Below are 16,329 nucleotides of genomic sequence, written 5' to 3'. Positions count from 1 at the left end.
TTTTTTTAAAACTTTAAGAAATAGATTTATAGCAGGAGATTTTAATTCTAAGCATACTACCTGGGGATCCAGAATTATTACCACCAAAGGCAGAGAACTTCTTAAAGTTATAAACGCGACCAATGCAAATTACCTCACCACAAGAGAACCAACTTACTGGCCCACCGACAATGCAAAAATACCTCATCTAATCGACTTCTATATTGTTAAATGAATTAATGTTAAATTGGCAAAAGCAGAATTTTTGTTACGATCTACCCTCTGACCACTCTAGCGTAATCGCGACATGGTATGCACAAATAACAAACAGTACTAAACAACCATCACTATACAATCACAAAGCAGACTAATTTCAAGAATTACTACTAGATAGACTAGATGAACTAATTGACATAAACATCCCATTGAAAACAGAAAGTGACATCTACACAGCAGTAGAAAACCTTCAGAAATCTATACAAGAAGCTCCTTGGTATAGTACCCCACACTGATACCAAACAGAACATTGCCCAACTGTAATAAAGAAAATGATTGCTAGAAAGATAAAAATAAAGGAGGAATGGCGAAGACAAAGAACACCTGAGAACAAGACGAAATTAAATAAAATCACCAAGGAAATTAAACAATTGCATAATATCAAAACTAATAAAATACAAGAATATCTTACAGACTTATCAGCAAAGATAGATAGTGATTACTCCCTCTGGAGGGCCACCAGAAAAATCAAACACCCTCAACAACAAATACTACCAATATGGAACTAAGAGGGAAACTGGTGTAGAAATGTATTCCAGCCACATCCCATGGAAGATGGTGATACAGGGGAAGACATAAATTACAAATGATTCCTTCACCCTATCAGATGGACTTACCAAAAAAAGTCACCACTAAAGAAATTAGAGATATTATCCATCCTGAAATCAGTCCAAAAAAAGCACCAGGGTATAACCTGATAAACGGGAAACTACTGCAGCAACGTACATCAAAGTACAGACACTACTGCAGCAAGTATTTAATGCAATATTTAGGCTAGGGTACTACCCAGAAATATGGAAAGTTGCTCAAATTATTTATTCTCATACCTAAGCCAGGGAAAAATAAAACTCAGGTGAGTTCATACAGAACAATAAACCTGCTACTTGTTCTATCAAAAATCTTGGAAAGACTTCTTCTTAAACAATTATATACAGTCATGGAAGCAAGGAAACTAATTCTCCAACACCAATTTGGGTTCAGAACACAACACGGAACGATAGATCAGGTACATAGACTGGAAGAACACATCAGAAGTGATCTAGAAAATAAATGACATTGTTCTGCTGCATTCCTGGATATTGTTCAGGCCTTCAACAAGGTATGACATACTGGTATCCGCTTTAAACTAAAGAAAAAACTTCTGTTTATCAAATCCTTAAAAGCTATATTTCCAATAGACATTTTCTAGTCAAGCAGGATAACGAATACACAAGCCTAAGACCAATAAAAGCTGGAGTACCACAAGGAAGTGTCTTGGGCCTGTATTGTACTTGCTCTACACTGCTGACCTACCGGCAAGTAACGTGTGCAACTTTTCCTAATGACACCGCTGTACTAGCCTCTCACCATGATCCAATCACACCATCCAGAACTCTTCAAAATGGCCTTAATAATATCCAACGATGGTTTAAAAAATGAAAGTTAAAGCCGAATGGGAGTAAATTCAACTATGTAACATTCACTATGAAAAAACATGTCCATCTGTAACTATGAAAGAAACACAACTCCCATAAACCGATAGTGTCTACTACCAAGGAATCCACCTTGATTGGAGATTAACTTGGTAAAAGCACATTTTCACAAAAAGAAAACAACTAGGAATAAAGTTCCGAGAAATGTACTGTATCATCGGTCGCAAATCTCAACTATCTCTTGAAAACAAACTGCTAATATATAAAGCTATATTAAAACCAGTGTGGACCTATGTTATCCAACTTTGGGGTACAGCCAGTCACAGTGGCGGCTCGTGACCTCAGTATGCGGGTAGGCTACACATATACTTCGGGTAGGCGACAAAAAATATCCTACAATTTGTAATACATTTTGAGCCGTCTTGCAATACTAAATGTAATCTATGAGCACAACAATGTGTAAAAATTGCTTTTGGAGCATCTACTTTAATTTTTGATTGTAATCCGTTTAAAGAGCCAGCCATTACACTTGCACCATCGTAAAATTGAACAATTAATTTATTTTTGTAACCATATGGCTCAAGCACCTTTGAAATTAAACTATATAGAGCGTCTGCAGATCTATTCTCGCTAACATCAAAAAACCCTAAAAATATTTCTGTTACCTGACCAACTTTGTTAACAAAACGGATTGTTAAAGTACACTGTGATTTTTCGGTTATATCAGTAGTATCGTCCGCTAGTATAGAAAAAATTTGACTTTCATTAATTTCTGTTGAAATTTCATTTTTTACGTAATCGGCAAGGCAATCTATTAAATCATTTTGTATTGTTTTTGACAAACCCGTGAACACCCCTTCTATTTTTTAACATGATCCTGGATTTCCTGATCGCGTTTAACTACTAAATTAAAAATTTCTTTAAAATTACCCATGTTTGAAGGATTATGGCTCTCATCACGACCGCGAAATGCAAGTTCTTGTTTTACTAACAGAATTGTAACATCAATTTCTTCAACTTCTTCAATATTTTTCAACTTATTCATTATATATCTTATTAGATAGAGAAATTTGTCCAGCTAAAGCACTGTCAATAGTTTGTTTATTTTTTTCTAACCGTTTTAAACCTAAGCAATTGTTTAAATGTTCTTTCGAAGATTCATGTTTTTTTACACTAGCTGATAAATTTTTCAAATCTGAATATCCCTGACTCACCCAAACATTTTGCTTCAAATTTGAGAGCAACAGACAAGGCCAACAGAAAAGGGAATTTTTAAAATAACTTCCGCTTAGCCATTTATGATTTTCATACCATATTGTTTTAAACGATCTCGAAAATGGTGGATTGTCTTTTGTCTTATCTGTGGATAAAATTGTTTAATTTGGTAAAGGCCGGCCCATTGAAATAATTTCTGATCTTTCTTGATTTTGGCGCCTTGAAAAGGGGGTCTCGATCAAACTGCATATTACATCGTTTAAAATATTTACATTCGATGACTAAAGTTTTTCCACCAATAAAACTAACACACCTACGTTTCAATAACGTCAAATATTACTTATTTTATTTATGTATCAAATAATAATTTACTCTTCGAATAAATTGATAAGTTAACAATTAACCTCGCTTTAAATTTTTAATTATCTATATAATCTAATAACACAATTCGTCAGTTTAACTTTAAATTATCCAAATTGTATTGAAACACAATAAAAATATAATGGACGACTGACAAATAACTATTCACAGATTTATTTGTCGTTAGTGAGTTATTACCAAATTAATATAAAATTAAAATGCCCTTCAATAGACCGATCTCAAATTTACCTGTTTATTATTCAGTTTTCCTAAACAAATTTAAATTGTCCTACCTAGTTTTATTCAATACTTAACCTACTAATAACAGCCAATATCACAAAACAATTATTTAAAACAGTTTCACAAGACACAAGAGAAGCAACTGATAAAATTTTGTAGGTCCGGCTATAAGACTCTGTGCCTATCCGCCCTTTCAAAATCGTAGAATACGGTCGCTACCAGCAGACCTGCAGCAGGTCTGCTCGCGTAAACAGAGAGAGATCGCATGTCAATTCGGTGTTGGCGTCGTTCTATTTCAGGCTACGTTTTCAAGTGCCTGACCAAGGAAGAATATAGAATCGTATACAGTACTACTGATACTACATAAGGAGCGTACAATGATTAAAACTACGGAGAAAATTTTTTGGATATTTTTAAAAATATTTTGGATAATTTTTGCTATTTTATTGTAGGTATTATTTAATTTATTATTTAAAATTTTGAAATAAGTAATTTATATTAATAATTTATATTATTGTACTACATTTGAAGAGGGTAGGCGGCGCCTACCTTGCCTACCCCGACGGGCTGCCCCTGGCCAGTCAAACAAACCTAGAAATACTGCAGAGATTCCAGAACAAAGTCCTCAGAACAAAGCTGAATGCCCCTTGGTACGTGCCAAACTATGTGATAGACGCAGGGGTGGGCAAACTTTTTTTGGTAAGGGCCACAAAATATTTTTGGTCTATTACCGAGGGCCACAACATTTGTTACCTTACCTATTTACTAATTTTGTTTAAAAGGGGGGCGGCATGGTTTGAAATCACCATTTCAAGTACCTTTTCTTGAATTTTGTTCAAAATTGTGGTAGAATTATTTAATTTTTTAAATTAAATAAACATATTCAGTACAATTCAAAGATTATTAAAAAAAAAATCAAGACTAAATATTGAAAAATAAGCCAACGGCGGCAAATTTTTACAGGCAGTTCAAAAAAATGGATTTTGCAGTAGAACTCGTCAATGGATCATATAAAACAAAAAATTCAAAAATATTTTATTAGCGTATAGAGTTTCTCGAGGTAACGCTGTTGAGTTTTTTAGTTTGAACGATTTTTGAGTTTTTGATAACACTTTTAATCAAAAGTGTTATACAAAAGTGTTACATATTTTGAACAAAAGTCAAAATAACGAAATTTTTGTAGAAAAGGGTGAAAATCAACAAACGACAGAGTAACCTCACGAAATGTCTAAAGAAAATCTATGAAAAATTTCAGGCGGATCTGTCAAGTAGGTAGTTTTTGAGTTACAATGTCCACCGCCTTTGAAAAAAGCAGTTTTGAGAAAAAATGTTTTTGAATCGCAGAGTAATTTACAAAAGAGAAGGGCAAAGGTCAAGTTGCAGAAAAGCGAGTCGGAAGGTAGAGATATTAAACATGCATTACTTCCGGTAATTTTACTCCGGTCAAGCTGAAAATTTTAGAGAGTATTCCTGAAGTTTATTTATTTATGTACTTTCATTTAAAATAATAAAAAAATCAAAAATTTCAAATTGTTCAAACCGTACCCCTCCCCCCTAAACAGTATTCGCATTTAATTAAGCATTCCCTCAAATATATGTGTATCTTTATATATGTATTTATTTATTTTCATTTTATCTATGAACCTATTTCTTTTTTCCCTAATATTGCTCTGAAGCTATTTCCTTGGGACATCTTATGCAATCTACTATTTTATTTGGGAATAAGCTACAATTTAAGTTTGAAATTAAATTTATTTGACGTTTAGATTTCCACTTCGTAAATCGTTATCAAAATACAAAACATTAATAAATTAAGCATTTATTTAATTAGTTTAATTAACTTAACTTTTTAATTAAAGTAACTTAAATTGTGGTTTATTCCCAAATAAAATATTAAATTCTATTTTCACATTGCTATTAAGTAGTTACCAAGTTAAATATTTTTCCGAAGTTAATTCCGTGCTTAAATACATAGATGCAAACACGCATCATATGCATACGTAATATGCAACACGCGTCATTTAAATCAAAATAAACAAAGTTATAAATTTGAAAAATCTTAGATTCCCTTCATTGTTTTTGTTTTCTTTGAAAGAATTAAATAATATAAAAATTGCACGATGACTTAATCCTATTGAACGAATAATTAACAATATTAGATACAATTGAAATTACGTTGGCGTTGACTACTTGCAAAACATTTTTGCACAATACCTGCTCATGGATTAAGCAGTGAAAAATAATAACTCATGTTCTGAAAATTGTTCATGGACGTAATCTTTAAGTTTTCTTAACATTACAATATTTGTTGCTCCTCTTAAATTTGGTGCTCCGTCAGTTGTTACACTTAACTAGGTGGTCACAGTGCTAATTTAAAATTTTCCAAACAGTTCCAGACTATCTACTTCAAAAATATCGTTTCCATTTGTTAAAATTTCGTGGATTTCATTGAGGCAGCCGACAAAACTCTGCCGGAATGACTGCGGTTATGTTGAAAATTTGCGGAAAAATTACCCGCTGCGAAAGTGTTAATGAATAGCCGCATTATCTATGTTTAATTATTAATATTAGCAATAATTAAAAAAGTCTTTAAATGAAAATAATTCACTTTTTTTTCGCGGGCCGCAAAAAATGTATAATGGGCCGCATGCGAGGACCGCACTTTGCCCACTCCTGTGATAGAGTATCGAGCAAGATCTCAATGTGCCATCAATGAAAACAATAATAACAGAATATTACAAAAAATATTCCAAGAGACTAAAATCAGAATCTCACCCAAACGAGTTAGCTTGCAACCTCACTGATGATCGTAATGATGTACGACGCTTGAAGAGATTTAAAATAGTGGACCTAGCAAGAAAATGCGACTAATCTATGATAGGTCTGGATCCCTCGTATGAAAAAAAAGTTGATTAATAGCAAGCTGAAAATTTGTTAATAGCTTAAGGTTGTCTATTCGGATAAACTTTGATATATGGAAACACTGGAACAGGGGCAGTTTTAATTGTGGAACAGGTTAAAAATTTGGAACGGTCAGACCACGAAAACGGCACATTTATTTTGTCCGACAGAATAGACTTAAACTCTCTGAACAGAGATTAAACTCTCATGCAAAAATCAGACTGCTATTTATCACCTGTCGTAATTCCTGTCATTTGACATATTCTAAATGTTCCACTCATTAAAACTCCCATTTGGTGATAAATAGCAGTCTGATTTTTGCATGAGAGTTTAATCTGTGTTCGGAGAATTTAAGTGTGTTCTGTCGGACAAAATACATGTGCCGTTTTCGTGGTCTGACCGTTCCAAATTTGGAACCTGTTCCACAATTAAAACTTCCCCTGTTCCAGTGTTCCCATATATCAAAGTTTGTCCAATTAGACACCCTTAAGCTATTAATAAATTTTCAGCTTGCTATTAATCAACTTTTTTTTTCATACGCGGGATCCAGACCTATGATAACTAAGCTTATTTTAACTGGTTTTAATTTAATTTATGTAAATAGGGTAATCACTGGATCACTCTCTACAGGTAAAATTTTTATTTAATATCAAATAATTTACCTATTGTGGCAAGAACTGAAAGAGCTCTGGAGGAGAACATAAGAATCTGGGAGGCAGAATTAAAAAATTACAATCTAATAATTAATATGCAAAAAACAAAAGTAATGGCAACATGCAAGAAAGATGTTAACTTAAATATTGAAATCCAAGGCAAAAAAATAGGACAGGATACATTTAGATACCTTGGAATAATTTTCAATGAGAAGGGGACACAAGAAGACTAAATTGGAAATAGGATAAAAGCAGCCACAAGAACGTATCATTCGCTATAGAAAAACTTCTTAAATAAAAAAGAAATAACTAGGAAAACCAAAATGATAATATTTAAAACAACTTACGTACCTATCACTACATATGGATCAGAGAATTGGGCATTGAACGACAAACAAGAAAAGAGATTGCAAGCAGCGGAAATGAGGTATTTAAGAAAGGTCGTGGGAGCTAAGAGAATCGATAAAAGACGTAGCGAAGATATTAGAAGAGGATTAAAAGTAAAATCATAAAAGGAAAAAATTCATGAAAATAAATTAAAATGGACTTATTTAGAATGAACGACGCCGGCAGACAGGTTGAAATGACATGGGAAGCGAGGTCGATAGGGAAAAACAGGAGAGGCCGACCAAGGAAAACGTGGAATACAAGTGTGATGGAAATATTACAGAATAGAGGAAAATCGTGGCAGGAAGCCAAAGTATTAACTAGGGACCGAAAAAAGTGGCGTAAGTTCGCAGAGAATAACGAGTAAAGATACACCTCGACACCTTACGGTATAAGAGGATCATCATCGATTATGTATTACCTATTGTTCTTAGTTAAGGACAGATTGTAAATATTACAAAATTCTCAAAATAAAATTATTCTCGAAACAAATGGAGCCGAACCTTAAAAACTTCGAAGTATATTGTGATTCTTAAGCCAAATAATTATTCAGTGTTGATTGATCATATTTATATATTCTGTGTTTTTACTCTTACTACATTTCATACAATTAAGTTTCCGTGTATTCGAAAGTTAACGACGCGCGACGCTAAGAAAATGCCGATAACGAGAAAATTTCTGAGGAAAGTTTTGTTTAAAATAGATAAGGTAACTGCACATTGCAATAAACTAAAAATTTGTTAAAAAAAGTAATTCCTAGCCATAGAGGAAAACTCAGAAGCAAAAATGGAAAAAATTTAAAGGAAACACAGAAAAAATAATGTAATGATAACCGCATTCCAAATGCATGGAAATACCGAGCAAGAATATGTGGCCAATATTGAAGATTTTATAAAGAAAAACTTGAAAATAGATGTGAAAATTAAAAGCTTGGCTAATATAAATGAAAGCCGATGCATAATCGAGCTAAATAGCAAAGCTGTAAAGGAATTAATCTTAAAAGCTAAACAAGAATCATGGAAGGAATTTAGAGAGAAAAATTAAGAAAATAGTAAAGGAAACCAAACACTTTTCTACAGAGTGATAAAACATTAAAAAGTGGAAAAAAGCAAGAACCAGTCAAAAACAAAAATAAGCAAGGAGATACGGAGGAAAAGGATATAACGGCAAGATTGAAAGAGTACTTCCAAAAATTATATTAGACGCAGACGACACTCTCGATACTGGCAGAGAAGAAATATGCATTTCAACTCCACAAAGAAAAGTAGAGGCAACAGGAGGAGAAGGGAAAGTGGCTATCATGAAATGAAAAATGGAAAAGCCTCAGGACATGACCATATTACTACAAAAATGATAAAAGATATCAGACGCCAAGGAAAAGAACTCCTTCTGGAAATACTTATTAAGAGCTGCACAGACGAATTAATACCAAAAGACTGGGAAATAGGAATCATACTACCGATCCACAAAAAAGGAGATAAAAGAGATTGCAGTAACTACCGAGGAATTACATTATGGAGTACAGTCTTGAAAGTGTATGAAAGAGTATTGGAGAACAAATTGAGACCAATTACTGAACCTACATTAGAAGAGTCTCAAATCGGTTGTAGGAAGAGAAGAAGCATTCAAGGTCATATATTTGAAATAAATCAGATAATTAATAGAGTTTAAAAGAAGAAAAAGAAATATTATTTTGCATTTATGGATTTAAGCAAGGCTTTGAACAGAGCACACAGGAATAAAGTTTGGGAAAGTCTTAGTAGAAAAGGAACTCCAGAGAAGCTACTAACAGCCATACGAAGCCTATACATGAAAAATGAAAACTACATGGCAATTAAAAACATGAAATCACAAACTTTTAAGACAGCTAAAGGACTACGACAAGGAGGTGTAATGAGCCTACTACTTTTCATAGTTTTTATGGATTACATCATTAAAATATACAATGCAAGAACTCACAAACTTTATATTGGAGTAAGAATTCTGCAGCATGTAGAAATATATGAATGCGTCTTTGCCGATGAGGTAGTGATCATAAAACTGGAAACGAAAAAGCCTACAACCGAATATAACAATTTAAAATGAAGTACTAAAATAAAGTAATATGAGAATAAATGGGAAGAAAACTAAAGTTGTGGCAATGTCAAAAGAAACGCAAAACTTGAAAATAAATTTAGAAAACGAAGAAATAGAGCAAGCTAGCCAATTTCAATATTTGGGAGTAATAATAAATGAGAATGGAGGAAAATAAATCGAAGTGAAAGAACGAATAAATAATGGAACGAAATTACACCTCGCTATAGACCTCACTTATTAATAAAAAAGAAGTCGCTAGGAAAACCAAAATAAGTGAGTATAAATCAATGTACAGACCAGTACTACTCACCTATGGATCCTGGGTGTTAACAAAAAGAATAAAAAGTCAAATACAAACTGCAGAGATTAAATACTTAAGAGTTAGAGTGACAATAATGGATAAAATGATAAATCAGCAAATAAGAAATGATTTAAAAGTACAACCAGTTTAAAAATTTGTAGAAGAGACAGCTTAGTTGGTGGGGACGCGGACGTCCCGCCCGCGATTTTACAAAACCTATACTAATTCAGTCATGGGGGCGACTGAATTCGAGTAGTGTACGCAGAATATTAGTTACATATTCTATTCTATTACGGTCCAGAAATTAACTGTATTGGTGTATGATTTGTAAGCGAAATTTTTGGTTATATATTAAGAAAATGTCTATACTGTTTCAGTATATATATATATATATATATATATATATATATATATATATATATATATATATTATTATATATTTTTATTAATATAATAATTTATTTATTATTTATTATATTATTTATTCCTCGTTGGTTGAGCCAATTATTATATATTTTTAATATTTATACAACAATAGGCAATTATATATTTTACTATTTAATTAAATATTTTAAATATTTTATTTTTATAATATTTATTATTATTTATTATAATTAAACACTTTTTGTTATATCATTATTGAAATTTTTATTTATTGATTTGTATCGAATCTATTGGGCGCCATCTATTGAGAAATTATTGTACCTACCAGCTCAGTCAATGTCCGAATCCATATATTGCAGGAAACTCTTTTCTTTAGAGGTGTGGGTTGAAATTAATTCTATAAGAGGCATTAAGGACAAAACTGTAAAAATATGTAACCAAAAACAATTGAAGACCACCCTGTGATGAAAAATTTCGTAAATATATTTAAATGAAAGAAAAATACGCTTAATGCAACATCAATCTCGGTAAATACATAGAATAGTGTTAAATGTTTAATATTATAACATGTATATGATACATACTCTGGTTTATATATATTTTTAATTCGCCACATGAAAGGATATGAAAACAAAATGGAAGTTCAATGACTCTGAAAATTTGTGTGATTATGGAATATAAACCAATTTATGTAAGTAAGGAATATTTCTCTCTTAAATTCATTTTACCAAAGCGGTAAATGATACTTAAACTTATTAAATTTTTATTTTTATTATGCATGCTTTTCTCTTTAAATTTTTGTTAATCATGATATCATGTTAAAGTTTTGTAATGTCACCTGATTATTGTCCATCGAAGATGTTCGAACTGTTTCAACACTCCCAGATGCTGCTATACGTTGAAATTCCGGATCTCCCCAGGTCCATTCAGCTTACAATCTTATTTTTAGTAACTTTCTAAAGTCAAATCTGCTTGGAAACACTTTCCATACGAAAAATAACTCTTAATGTTTGTTTTTCACTACTTTTTGATTACATTTTCCAAAAATTTATATTTTAAAATCCAAATCTTTTGGGAATAGCTTCACAAAGCGTCTGTTCCCTCTGAAAATCTCGAACCTTCTCCTGAATTCAATTTTTTGAGCTTGGCGTCGTTTTTAGAGCCAATCATATTTAAATAAATTAATAATTCATGCTTTGGAAATTTAAATGAACCAATAAGATAATTTTACAAATTATGACATTTAGTCAAAATGGTATTTTTTATCTAAAATTTGGAAATATATGCCTAAATGGTGATTTTATTCTCTTATTTGAGTAAAATTGAATTAAAGAATTGAATTCATTGAACTTTATAGATTCTTTTCATATATTTTGCATATCTGAGGATACTCCCAATAAGTTTTTATAGCTACTTTAAGCGAACACTGTCCGTACACTTTCTATACCTTTAATCACTACCTCTGCAAATTAAAGTCCAAATATTTTCACTATTAATACATATAAAGTACTGAAATAACTTTCATATTATTCAGAAATAAATTACCAATCGATAGTGCATTAGCCATATCTCAGAAAATCATTTTTCTTTGTTAAAATTGATATCGAATTCTGACATTTCCCAAACCTACAACTTTAATGAGCTATTTTCAATATTTTGGTCAAATTAACATTAATAAAATCTAAAATTGATCTAACTATTATTCTAAATTTTTAGATTGGAGCCTCTTCTAAGATACTTTCATAAATTTACAAACTTAACCAAATCATGGAGACCGTAGTACATCAATGAACATTTTCTCCAAATGATCTTTAGAAAAAAATAAATTTTTATGATTATTCAACAGAAACAAAGTCATCATGGAACAAATTTGTAAGTTATTCTTTTGGTAAGACTAAATTTCAAACTATTGCATGTTTAGCAACAAATTCATACATTCTATGCCTTTTAAATAGCTTCCTTTATATAGTACGGTCTATTTCAAACTTTCTTGTTACTTAAACTGTATAACTCTAAATAAATTCATTCTATAACTATTAAATCAATTAAAATGCAACTTTAACTTCAATTCCCTTTAGTACTCTCATTCTATTCAACTCTCCAAACCAATCACGTCTCTCGAACAAAACCTATATCAAAATATTTACTTAACTGCTTTGGCAGTGCAAAATCATTAAATTATTTATTATTTAGCTTATTCTATCAATTTGGTATCTTAAAATCATGACAATATATATATATATATATATATATATATATATATATATATATATATATATATATATATATATACACCGGTAGTTTAGGCGTCAACGCCCTTCCGGTAGGGATCTATGGGGGAGTATCACCGAGACGCAAGTCCTTATCCCTTGCCGTACTGCTCTCTCATAGGCCGATCAGATGCCCGCATATTCCAGTCTAAGCGCCAGATTCATATTTAGAATTTTATACTGACGCGTTAGCCTTTTTTTTTGTTTTTCCGATGGCCTGACTGGGCTTAAACTCATATACCCCACGTCGAAGTGAAGTGCGGGTCAGCCGCTAGTCGCACTGAGCTATCCGATTGACGGTTTCAGTCATGTAAGTAAAACTAATCAAGTATTTACTTAAGTATATTTATTATTATATCATAAAATTTAGTTATATTTTGAAAATTAAAATGAATAATATATATTTGGATATGAATAAAAATTAAAAACAAATGAATAACTACTAATGTACGAGTATATACAGTATGTCCCTGTAAGTTGGAACCATATGGAAAACTTTTCTATTATTATTTTACCAAAAAAAGTTGTTCTTTACAAAAAGTTTTGCATGATCGGAAACCTAAGATACAATCATCATATATCAAATTTTATTAATACTATACGACGTATGTCAAAAAATATGATTTTCTCTCAAGAGCAAAGCACCTTTATATTCAACAATATTGAAAATTGTTATTATCAAAAGTTGTTTGGAATTAAAAATTATGTTCTAATGCGCAATGGCATTCTTCTGATTGAAAAAAAAATTAAATTTTTTCTCAAATTACGGTTACCCACCATCATTTTTATTGAAATATATAAAGATACTTTACTCTTGAGTGAAATTTATATTTTTGACATCCCTCGTATGCTATTAATAATACTTGATATCAGTTGATTGCATTCTAGGTTTTAGACCATGCAGAACTTTTTAAGAAAAGTATTTTTTTTCGTAAAATCAATAATAAAAAAGTTGTCCATAATATGGTCCCAACTTACAGGAACATACTGTATATACTCGTGCATTAGTAGTTATTCATTTGTTTTTAATTTTTAATCATATTCAAATATATATTATTCATTTTAATTTTCAAAATATAACTAAATTTTATGATAAACTAAGCATCAAAATTAACGCACTACCTTAAAAATGGGACATATTTGATGTCTCGTAGTTCCTAAACGTGTTGTCCAATTTGAGTGATTTTTTTAGTATATTATAGCTTTATTCTTCAAGAATATCGATGTAATAATGTTATTGCTAAACAGGTAAGTGTCATTGTATACCGGGTATAAAAATGATAGTGTGTTTTTTCCTTAACCCTAGAATACGGGTCATTCGTAAAATTTAGGACGCTCATAATACATTGGGCATATTTGTCCACTCTCGTTGATTTTAACGATTTCTCCAATTAAGTACCTTCCACATTAGTATTGAGCTTGATAATGCAGCAGACGGTTGTTATAATTTCCAATTCTAAGACCATTTTTCGTCACTTGGTTCGTAAATTTTACGAAAGTCCCGTGTTTATGTCATATAATAAATCAGCTGGCTATTATTGTTTGCATTCCGATTTTGAGTGTTTTAGTAAAAAAAAATAAGGTAAATTGTTTTTCATTCTCATTACATAATATACTATTTAATATTTGAGCTTTTCTTATTAGAATGTCAAATACTTACAAAGTTTTTGTCCGCAAAACAACTGGAGGAGGAAGCGGCACGTATTGTTAACGGGGAAGAGAGTGATCCAGATCCGTTTGAAGATAGTGATAGTGACTGGGATGAGGACAATTTGGAAACTGAATCGTATGGCTCCGATAGCAGTCATAGTCATGGCGATAAACAGATAAATCCCCGCAAGTTTACGCCGAAATATTCGCCAAAACATAGCTGAAATCCTTAACATAACTAAAGGAGATGATGCGAATATGACCCAAAAAAAGATGAGGAAGACTTGTTTCTAATGTCCAGACAAAAAAGGCGCATGACCACCAACTATTGCAAGGAGTGCAAGAAGCCAATTTTCTGAGAACACCGAGGAGGTATTTGTACCCTATGTTCCTAAAAATACCCAAATTTTGTTTGTTTCATAATTTTATGCTTTTATTTGTATTCTAAGAATAATTTTTTTCTATACACTAAATAAAAAATTCAAAGTAAAAAATATAGACTTTTTTCTATGGCGTAGTAAAATTTACGATATTCCCTTATTTATGTTTAAAGGTCTCGTATTCTAGGGCTAAAGTTTGGAACACCCTGTGGAATATTCTAGCGTATATAAAATATTAAAATTAAAACTCAACTGTAGCCTTAGGCTCTCTTTACATTTTTTTTCGATTCATTCGCTTATGTGGGATAATAAAAAAGTTAGGTACTATAACAACTAGTCATGATATTCATCAATACAGGGTGTTTTTAAATAACTGCGACAAACTTTTAGGGGTAATTCTGCATGAAAAAATAATGACCATTTGCTTTATAAACATATGTCCGCAAATGCTTCGTTTCCGAGATACGGGATGTTGATTTTTTTCTTACAAACTGACGATTTATTTATAGCTCTAAAACGGGTTGAGATATGCAAATAAAATTTCGTAGGTTTTAAGAGGTAGTTATTGCGCATTTTCTAAGATACAATTAAGAATTTTATATTCACCATTGGTGTGCATATAGGTAACATTACCCGTATGCACGCCAATGGTGAATATAAAATTCTTAATTTTATACCAAAAAATGCGCAACAACTACCTCTTAAAATCTACCAAATTTCATTTGCATATCTCAACCGGTTTTAGAGCAAATAAATAAATCGTCAGTTTGTAAGAAAAAATTCAACATCCCGTATCTCGGAAACGAAGCATTTGCGGACATATGTTTATAGAGCAAACGGTCATTATTTTTTCATGCAGAATTACTTCCTTAAAGTTTGTCGCACTTATTTAGAAACACCCTGTATTGATGAAGAACGTTGCTAGTTGTTAAAGTACCTAACTTTTTTATTATCCAACATAAGCGAATGAATAAAAAATCATATAATGTTTAGAAAGCCTAAGGCTACAATTGAGTTTTAATTTCAATATTTTATATACGCCAGAATATTCCACAGGGTGTTCCAAACTTTGAGGAAAGAACACACTATCATTGTTACACCCGGTATACAATGACACTTATTTATTTATTAACAATATTATTATATCGATATTTTTGGAGAATAAAGCTATAACATATCAAAAAATCACTAAAATCGGACAACAGGTTTAGGAAATACAAGACATCAAAAATGACCCATTTTAAGGTGGTGCGTTAATTTTGATGCTTAGTGTATAATAATAAATCGACTTAAGTAAATACTTGATTAGTTTTACTTACATGAAACAGACTTTAGACTTTTACCCAATAATAATCAAAAATTTCGCTTACAAATCATACACCAATACAGTTATTTTCTGGACCGTAATAGAATAGAATATGTAACTAATAGTATTCTGCATACAAAACCTACTCGAATTCAGTCGCCCCCATGACTGAATTAGTATAGCTTTTGTAAAATCGCGTCCCGCCCGTCCCAGTTGCCGTCCAAAGAATGGACGTAAAGCGACCAACAAGAAAAATATTGGAAGCAAGAAGTGACTCACGAAGAGGAAAAGGAAGACCAAACGAAACATGGGATGATACGATAGCAAAAATATTAAAAGATTCGTGATAAGTCTGATAAGTCGTGATAAAATGGAGTGGAGCAGATACCCCTGAATATTTGCTAAACCTGCTCATGGTGTTCTTTTTGATAAGTATTAAAATAATAATTGTGATTATTGCCACTGAATATTTATTTAATTTTAAATTTGCGTAACAACGAAGGACATCTGTCGTGCTCCTTGACGACTTTCAGAATCTT

This window comes from Diabrotica virgifera, chromosome 4 (genome assembly GCF_917563875.1).
Source record: "Diabrotica virgifera virgifera chromosome 4, PGI_DIABVI_V3a".
NCBI classification, from domain to species: Eukaryota; Metazoa; Arthropoda; class Insecta; order Coleoptera; family Chrysomelidae; genus Diabrotica; species Diabrotica virgifera.
The sequence above is the reverse complement of the archived record's forward strand: the minus strand, read 5'-3'. Positions refer to the sequence as shown.